We start from the raw sequence: 10218 nt of genomic DNA on the forward strand, positions 1-10218 counted from the left end.
CAATTTGGGAATGGAAAGAACTGACTCTTTTTAGTGTGCCAAGCCGGAAAAAAAAACGGTTCTCCCAAAAGAATTGTAATTCCCATCCCTACAACGGACCATTCGAGTTAGATGTAATTTAAATAAACTCACTCTACAGTGTTTACTGCTGATTGTTATTTCATTATAGTGTTTACTCTTTCTTTTTGTAGCACTTCAAATGTCAGATAAATATGTTGCCAGTGAGGTGCAATAAATATGACTTACAGTTACAAGGTTCTATAACACAACTACCTGTATGTTCTTTTTTATTCAACTGACTCAAATACTGCTTAGAAAATTAAAAATTCGCTCACATACAACTCATTTTTAAAGTAACATAAATAGTTACATTCCCTGGTAACTAGATACTTTTAATATGGAGTAGCTCAGTAACTAACTCATTTACTTTTTGGAAGAAGTACTGCAGTGAGTGACTATAACTAATTACTTTTTAAAAGTAACGTTTCCAACACTGATAATAAGACATGAAGTGCTATTCATGTCACTTTTTCCGCAAGACTGAACAGGAAAATCTGAACAGTAAGCAGAAAATTGTATGATAAAGGAATATTTTATGAATTTTTGGATAAGATCGTATAGAAATATTTTAGGAAGAAATTAGATTGGACAAAGTGTTTAAAATGTTATGGGATTGTGATATATGAAATGACAGAAAAGTTTTATTCTTTAAAAGCTGGTCCTGCCAATTTTAAAGGATGTCAATGCATATCCCTGAGACAAAAATACTCATGTTCTTAGGGAAGGAACATATAAGTCATATGTGACTACTTGACCAGTAGGGGCTTATACAACACAATGTTGTTGGAGAACATTTTAGGTTGACGTCTGCTTTAGCTTTCTGTTACGGTAATGTATTGTAGAGGGAAAATGCTTAAAAATGTACCAGCTTAATTGTTCAAAATGTAATATTTGTACATATATTTTGAATTACTATATTAAAAAGGAATGATTAGACGAAGCAGTGAGTCAGACCTGGCCTTCAAGCCTTGATTTTGACGCTTGTGGTCTATTGTGTTGGGAAGCTCTTTGCCAAGGGCTCTTTTTTTAAGGGAATTATCCTGATAAACAGTGAAGATGTGGAAATAAACGCTGAAATGTGTATCTTTTGACCCAAATTTCTACAACAAACATAACAGAATAGGCCCCTCTGCTCAAATATTTTTATAGATGAGTGTGGAAATACACAGCGTAAGCTGTTCAAAAATCCCCATTGTTGCTTATTTGAACTATAAGTAACTTGAAATCATGAAAATCTTTTCTCACCACTCCAATTGTGAATTATTGGTGGAATTATTGCAATTTCGGGGCCATAATTACATAATAAAACTACTCAGAGTAGTAACAATAACAATTTCACGGCACTATGAGCAAAAAGGGCATGCATACAAAGATTTTTTTGTTATTCCTTAGGCCGTTTTGCAAGCTGAACACCTGTATTCTTTATGCTCTGTGAAGTATTCATGAATTGAGATTCAGTAAAGCAGTGTACAAATTATTCAATACCTCACATAATTCGATTTTTTCTGACATGTGTAGCTATTAAACAAACATCGAACAGAAATGATGCGGTGAACCTTTCCATATGGATACAAGTCATGCATTTTTTTTTCAAGTGTTTTATAAAAGATTTGTGGTGACCTGAAAGCATATTTTTACCACAAATTGAGGATATTTCTCTTGTGGGTAGAAGAGTCTCTCTTTCTCAGGTACAGAAGGTTACTGTGCGTTTTTTCAAGCCCACTATCCACAGTTTGTCCCTGCATCAAGCCTTCAGCATTAAAATCTCTGCAGGCCAGATTAGGTTCCAAGGCTCTCACCTCTCTGGAGATTCACCAAACCTGAGGGACGTGGGGGTTTCAGGGGAGATCACAGGTGTTTAAAAACAAAATGGCAATTTTCTTCCTCCATAATTTCATGTTACTGCATTACCAGATCTTATTGGAATGGACAGCATCTTGTTCTTGAGGTTTTAGATGTTAATGAAAGATGCTTTGCCTGCAGCCACGGGGGGCTAAGTCAACAAGTCTTGGAATTCTGTTGGCCTTTGTTTGTTAAAGCAAAAGACTGAGCTCAGGCCAGAGATATCGCGATGAAGTTGGAGGGGATTTGTCCTAAAAAGTTAATATAAAAAAACCTGGGTTAAACCTAGAAAAATATTTTGATGAAAATGATCAGAACATTGCATGTTTCCGGAACCAAACAATATAAACCATATAGAAGCCCATCCTACAAAAATGAAATATAAAAATAAAAATAATAGAAGACATAATTTCACTAAAGGTGGCCATGTTTTCTTCTTCACTATTTTAATTAAGATTACAATTTTGTCAGTGAGGTGCCGTCTGGAGAGGTACCAGTCATAATTTAAACATTTAATTAAAATAATGATAAAATGGTTATGTTTATTCAGTTGTTAAACACTTTTTTTCAGAATCACAGGATTTTCATATTATACTAGGAATTATGTTAATACAATTAGTATGTAGCGAATTATTGTGCTAAGTGCAGATGAGGAGTAAGGTACGCTATTCCCCTTGCCTCCTGGCAGAGGGCGTTAGTGAAACCAAGGATCCTGATTTGGGGCACACCTCAGCCCCAAACAATAAAAATAGTAATAGTATTAGCAAGCCAAGCCATTCAGTAACACTGGATTTTTCGCGTTGAATAGACTTTTTTCCCATAATGGAGGATACCTATCTCTTGATGTTTTTATTCAAAGTTAAAGGGACAGTGTGTAATATTTAGTGCCTTGTAGTGGTACGAAAAAACTTTCATTCTGTATAAAATGTGTTATGATTGAATACTAGGCAAAAGTAAATAAACCATTATGACCAAAAAAATCTTAGGTTGATTAATTTGTGTTTATTTTAAATAGTGGAATCCCAACGGTGCCCTATTTTGATCAAATATTACACACTGGGGCTTTAAGGTGTTAGGTTTAAACTGTAATAGACACTCAAAATCAGGAGAGAAGACATTAATGGATTTTGAACTTCCAGGAAAAACAGTGAGAACAACCTTCAGATAGGAAATCCCAACCTGCTGACACTTTTCCTTTGATTAAATCTTCAAGGTTGAAAAATAAGCACATCAGCCCAAAAGGTTGTGGAAGAACTGCAATATGATTGTCTAATAGTGACACTGATTTAAAAGACGCATTAGAATTTGTCTTGGTATCAAGGGATCACAGTTCGAATCCCGGCTCCTCCGTGTTACATGTCGAAGTGTCCTTGGGTAATACACTGAACCCCAAATACCCCCATAAAGCTATTGGGAAATGTGAAGCACACTGTAAAGTGCTTTGGGAAGTCTTGACTTGAAAAGCGCTATATAAATGCAGATCATTTCAAATGCAGATCATTTCACAGTGCGTATTAATAGTAAAAAAACCAACAGTGAGCAAAAATAACAAAAACTGTGTGCAATAGTTATAGACAATATAACAAACAACCTTGGCAACCTCAGCCAACTTCTTTGCCGGTATGCGATAGTGAAAACAGAATAAACGATTATAATTACACCTTTTCACATCACGGCACAGAAACAAAGAATCATAAAATCAAGTATTTGTCGTTAGGTATGAAAATAATTTACTTAAAAAAAGGTAAGACAATAAAATATGTGTTTTCTATACAAGTTTATGAATTGCTTTCTTACTCTGCCAATTAAATGATGGATAAAATGTAGATTCGTTTATTAGTAAATGTGACTGTGTCTCACCGCATGTCACTGAATTCTGTTCACTTCTGAACCAAAGGGGAAAAATAAAACATCAATTATATATGTGTTGATGAGATATATTGTAATTCAAGCCCTATCCAACAGGATCAATGAAAGGATCATATTGAATGTCATGTCAAGAGCAGGAAAGAGAAAGCGAGAAAGAAATAAAGAAGAGATTTGTTTGCCGGTCGATTCTGCCACTCAATCTCCTTAGCCTTGTGTAAGAGTGGGAGATATAGGCCTGGGTTCAGCTTTCTGTAAATCTCCTGATGAAATGTTGACAAAACAGACAATTTTCTGTAATTTTCCAGCAGGACTCTTTCAACAACTTACTCACTCAGAGCCCCTTCATTCGAGACAGGCGTGCACAGCGACCTCTGACTCGCTTCTTTGGCCACGGACGAAAATCCTAACAGTTGTTCCTTTTACATCAGGAGGATGCCGTTTAAGAAGGTAGCTTCATAATGGAGGCCTTTGTCTGCCAAAGCGGCCCTCTTGGGCCCCAGTAAAAGGATAAGAAATGTAGTTAATAGCTCAGGAGTGGCCTAATCATCAGCTGCCATTACTGCTCCAATATCAGCAGAGATGACAGACTTATCAATAACAAAGGCCCAGCTGAAACCTCCACCGCTCTGTCATTTTGATCTTTGCTCCACTAATCAGAGCTTTCATTTGAGCTAGGCACCAGGCAGCACACCTCTCATTCTCTTCACGCTGTGCCAGATATCACTCATCTTTACAAGCCACTCTGTATTCTTGCAACCCCAGGCCACCATTTCCACAAATTGGCTTGATTTCTCCTGCAAATATATGACACATCGGAGAGCTCATTATATTTATAACGTGAACGCTTCAAACTGTTGAAGCTCGCTTTAGCTTCAGGATTCAGTTTCGACTGCAACAGTTGGAGCTCAATATGTGATAGAATTGCGTTGCGATCGTTTTAATCGTTTTTAATTATTCTTTGTCAAAACATGGACATAAAACTAACACTGTCATTTATGGTCAACTTGAGTATGTATGCAAACTCATGGGATGATTTGTTTGATGAATATTTACTATTCCAGGATTTAATATAGTAAAGTGTACGCCCGTATTGTTCTAACTAGTACTGGAATAAAAAAAATATCTCATGACAGTTTAACCAATGTTGTCTTTTTTCATTTTTTCTAAAACATAGCAAATGTTTTAGTTATCTTTAGTTGTAGATTGGGATTACTGTATTTGTAGAAACATAATACATTAGTCTATTTTAATAAACGGTTTAGGTGAAAATAATCTTGTGGGCAGGGAGTTTCTTTTCTAAGCTTTCAATGACAAAAGCCTGACATTAAATGGATTCAGAGGAAACATTTAGGTAAAGGACATACATCTTGTAATTTTAAACCCTCTCACACTCAAGTCCTTAATATAATTATGTTATGTGCTTACACAATATTACTCACTTTTTTCAGGGATAGCAAACAGTCGCGATGGACTCATGGTGAATTAAAAAACCTGACACACAGTTGGAGCTTTCACATATTCAAAAAAAAGCCATGATGTATGAATGTTTGCTTTTCTTTAGTTATGTTCCACGTGTTTGATGTCTTAAGTACAGTTACAAGTTACTGTACTTCCTTTAAAACTCAGATTACTGACACCAAAAAGTAGCATGTTACTCTGAGTAACTCTAGGTACAAATTACCGTAAACACTCTCACACTCTCATAGAAGTCACACGTTTTAAATTGCTTTACAATTACCACATAATCGAATAGATAAAAGAAAATATGTAGACCAACCTGTGGCAGCTGGCAAACCTTCATATTTTATGGCTTGTAAAATCTTGAGACGTTGCAAATAAACTCTTAGCTGAGACACTCCATATCAGTTTTGTCTCTGAGCTTCAAACCACGTAAAGGTCTCTTTTTCCATTTTTGGGTACTGCTCAAGACGTTTCCTGTTTTTCCCCAAGCGTGGTGTTTTACAGAAATAATTTTGCAAATTAAAAAAATGTTTAGCACACTTCCACTGTAAATTCTGTGCTCACGTTTGCCACATTAATGACCTGCTAGTTTGTTGTTCCTGTGTAAAGTGTTATTTACAACAAGTTACATTACTCGTTACAGAGAAAGGTAATTGCATTCCAGGAACACATTCCTTTGTGACATGATAGTCCCAACACAGTTAAGTAGAAATGAGCTTCACCCGAAATGAAGGAAACTTGAATGTCACCACCATCATGAACGGGCATAGCTGAGAAAAACAAACTGACAGTGAGAGTTTCCTTATGTGCATGTACCCAGCCGTTTTGCAACCTAGAATTGTTCTGGAATTTTTACAGCCTGTTGAATCGAACAAAATTCATTCATTCATTATCTGCACCGCTTATCCTCTGTAGGGTCGCGGGGGTGCTGGAGCCCATCCCAGTCATCCTCCGGCAGTGGGCAGGGGACACCCTGAACTGGTTGCCAGACAGTCGCAGGGCACACAGGGACAGACAACTCACTTGCTCATTCACACTTAGGGATAGTTCGTACTGCCCAATTAACCTGACAAGCATGTTTTTGGAATGTGGGAGGAAACCAGAGTGCCCGAAGGAAACCCACGCAAGCACAGGGAGAACATGCAAACTCCACACATGAGGTTCGATCTCATGACCTCTGAACTGTGCCGCCCACGCGCTAACCACTGCGCCGCCGTGCTGCCCATCGAACAAAATATTATGTCATATATGATTTTAGATTAATTTGCATTAAAAAGTGGCCAAAAGCTCTCAAACATTGATCTCAAACTTGCGGCGCATAAATTTAAATACTCTATATCAACACGTTACAATGGGTATTCATGTATTTTATTCCTTTTACTTTATTATTGTTTTATTTTCAACACATGGATACTGCTGGAAGAATGAATTTCCCTACTGGGATGAATAAAGTATCTATCTCTCTATCTATCTATCAATCTATCAATCTATCTATCAATTACGGCCCGCAAGATAATGGTTCGTTTTTATTTTCCTTTCTTCTTTTTGCTTTTTTTTGCTTTTTCACTTTTCCTTTTTCTTATTTCCCTTTTCCGTTTTCCCTTTTGATTTTTTTGTTATTTTTTCCTTTCTTCCTGTAAATTTTCTTTCTCTCTTCTTGCTTTTTTTTACCTCTCCTTTTGACTTTTTATTTTCTAGTTTCTGTCTGCAAAATAGTTTGAAGCAAACACTGTGTTTTGGTTTCTTTGAGTCTCTATAGTTTGTATTTTACCTTGTGTGTTGTAGCACTCGTTTTTGAGTGTACAACACAATACAATGATAACCAGTGGTCAAAATATAAATACTCTGAGGCATTTTGTGATTTAAGGGCTGTACAAATGAATGTAACTTGACCAACTTGACTTGACATTCTCCCTTTAATTTAATTGCAGCCCATCAAATTATGGATTAATTTATTACTGATTGATTGTTTTATTTTCCCCAAAAAATCCAAAACATTGGGGTAGGGGTTTGCTCGCCCACATTAAACTAATAGTACTGGTTTGTAACTGATTACAAAAAATGTATTTACTTTTTTTAAATGATATGATAAGTATGCTTAAGGTATGCATGTTTTTAAAGTTTTTCATCCAAGAAGATACCTGAGAGGGACAAGGAGCCGCCGCTGCACCTGGACGAGGCGGCTCTTTCATTTACAGTCACGTTGAGGATCAGGCACTGACGGACTCGGACACCTGCTACTGGGAAATATGTTCTCCATCAGTGAGTGTTGGACTATTTCTGGCCGGGAGCACTGGGGGACCATTGTTCTCCACTGCAAGACAAGGGTAGCTAAGAAACTCCTGGAAAAACAGAAGAGAATATTTATTTAATTGTATGTTTAGTGTGATGACGATACAATTCAAAAACCAAAAGAATAACTGCTCTAATGTATTTCATCGACATGTGTGTTATTGAAAAATGTGACCTAAAGATGATTCACCTTGACAGTTTTTAATTGAATCAAATTAATGTTACGGAAATGACATAACCATAAAGAGTTTATTATTCATGAAACATAGCTGCTAAGGTTTAAGGCTAAGCTTTTAACAGTGGGGCTCATTATTCCTGGAGATTGATACTTGATACATGCCTTTTTCATCCCAGCTCCAGTACCTTCATATATAAGGGCAGTGAGTTGAGGGATTTCGCAATGCCATCTGGGATTAAAAAGACCATCTCACCACACCTGCAGCCTGCTTCCATACCTGGAGGTGCACCACCCAGAGGGAGCCCTATTAATAACGTAAATCCTGCTCAAAACAACCTACCGCTAACAAGGCCTCCATTTGAGAAAAGCTTACCAATGCAACAAGAAACCCATTGATAAGATATGTGTTTGAGATTTTATCAACGCCATCATCGTTACTCCCGATCAGGCAAAACTATGCCTAATGACGAAACTTTGGCCCAGGCTTCAGCTGCGCTTCAAAAGGAAGGAAAAATCAGAGATGAGAAGAAAGGACGGACTTGTTTCCAGGAAGTATGTGCGGTGACAAAGCCATTCTTTCTTTGGGTTGATCATACACCTGCACATGATTAGGTCAGAAATTCATGTGTGCAGCCAACTTGTCATTCACATTCAAACAAATGCACATGCACACACAGAGCACACATTAATCCTTCTCATGAGGTCATGTGCAGCAGACCAGACATTTTCTCTTTTCTCTTTGAGGAGTGCAATTTTTATGAAAAAGTATGTAGAAAATATTTGCTATAAAATCCCATAGTTAAAAAAACGTCACACAGAAAATGGAAAAAGTTATGTGTTGTTGTAGAAATAAAACGAGCATTTGTGAAGAATTACCAGATTTGATCGTCCCAAAAAAATCAGGCAAAAAAGCCAATAAACAACACTGCTTGTACGTGTCGTTCAATCAAATACACAGCACTCTATTATAAAACCACATACAGTATTGTCTCTGAAAATTAGAATATTGTAATAAAATTATTCATTTTATGTAATACATAAAACAAAAGATTCATCCTGGATTTATTACAAATCAACTGAAATATTGTAAGCCTTTTAATTTTTTAATATTGCTGATAAAGGCCAATAGCCTACCAGTATACTTTTTCATGATATTCTTATATTTTGAGATGGGACATTTAAGTTTTCGCCATAGTACATGCAAAGGATAGTGGCACGTGTCAGACACATTTGTCATATAACAGTCATATTCCGTAGTTTATTGATAAATACAAAAATAAGAGAGTTTAAAAAGAAAAAGAAAAAAGAAAAACTGAAATGCAATTCACATATCTGGATTTTGCCTCAAGAGTTAAAGTCTGCTGCTGTGATGGTATTAGAATGTGAGAAGTCCATGAATAGGTAATTTGCACGTATGTAAGCCATTATTATTGCTCAATGCTATATTTTGTTTTGGAGTATCTAACACTGCTAATGTACTACAGGGAGATCTTTTTCTCCAGGAAACCCTGTTCAGATTTCAGGCAGACAAAACCAAGTCACATTCTGTATGTATTATGTGGATGGGTAGATGGGTAGATGGATGGATGGATGGATGGATGGATGGATGGATGGATGGATGGATGGATGGATGGATGGATGGATGGATGGATGGATGGATGGATGGATGGATGGATGGATGGATGGACGGACGGACGGACAGACGGACGGCTGGATGGATGGACGGACGGATGGATGGGTTCCTGTGTATTAGACGGCATAATGTGCCCAAATAACTGAGTACCGTACATTTTGTTGTGCTGTTCTCAAATTAAAGAGTAATCCATTTGATCACTTCAACTCTTATTCTTGGTCAATGCACTGGAGCCTGTCTGAGTTGGCCTTGGGCAAAAGGCGGTGTGCACCCAAGATTGGCAGCCAGACAGTCTTATGGGACAAACAGGCCCCCCACACTTACATCACAACCAGGCACAAAGTGAGTCACTATCTAAAATAGCAAGCTCCAAACACATGGCAAAAATCATTACAGATACATGGAAACATGCTATCTCCATACTGACTGACTCGAATGAACTAACCTACATATCTGCTACATTGCTGCCTAAATAATTGTTTTAAGAAATAAATTGTGTTCACTACCCTTTATGCTCCAGAAAATTGGTAACCTTGTTACTGTCTTCTTCAAATGTTTTGCTTAAGTTATCTTTGCAGGCTCAGTCAGCTCATTTATGATGCGCGTGCAAGTAGGTGCATTTCTTAGACGTGCTCGTATATTCTATTTTCTCTCATCTTTTGGGGAATTTGGGTTGGACTCTACTTTTTTCACTTTCACCATTTTTATGCTACGCTGACAAAAATACATGTAAAACAAAACTGTGAGGACAAACATGACATCAACTGTTTAATTCTCCCCCCAGTCTCCATTCCTCGAAACTGATGTGTTCCGCCCTGAACAGCTCTGCTAAAAGTAAGACAAAAGCAGATAGGCGCAGTAGAAAACAAGGCAAAGGTGTCTT

The 10218-nt window shown here is 37.1% G+C and overlaps 1 long non-coding RNA gene across 2 annotated transcripts in view; it reads right to left on the reverse strand.

Annotated features, from left to right (window-relative positions):
• The window catches only part of LOC148365040 (uncharacterized), a 33630-nt gene that overhangs the window by 20862 nt on the left and 2550 nt on the right, over positions 1–10218 (reverse strand). Inside the window, exons 2-3 of one of the 2 annotated variants that reach the window (XR_015850469.1) lie at positions 7374–7574; positions 2010–2153 (exon numbers count right to left, since the gene is read on the reverse strand). This is a non-coding gene — a long non-coding RNA (uncharacterized LOC148365040). Of the gene's footprint in view, positions 1–2009; positions 2154–7373; positions 7575–10218 lie in introns of those variants that run through there. The other variant, XR_015850470.1, reaches the window with a different exon arrangement.

Source organism: Urocampus carinirostris, chromosome 5, assembly GCF_059441175.1.
Source record: "Urocampus carinirostris isolate Australia breed hairy pipefish chromosome 5, RoL_Ucar_1.0, whole genome shotgun sequence".
Taxonomy (NCBI): domain Eukaryota; kingdom Metazoa; phylum Chordata; class Actinopteri; order Syngnathiformes; family Syngnathidae; genus Urocampus; species Urocampus carinirostris.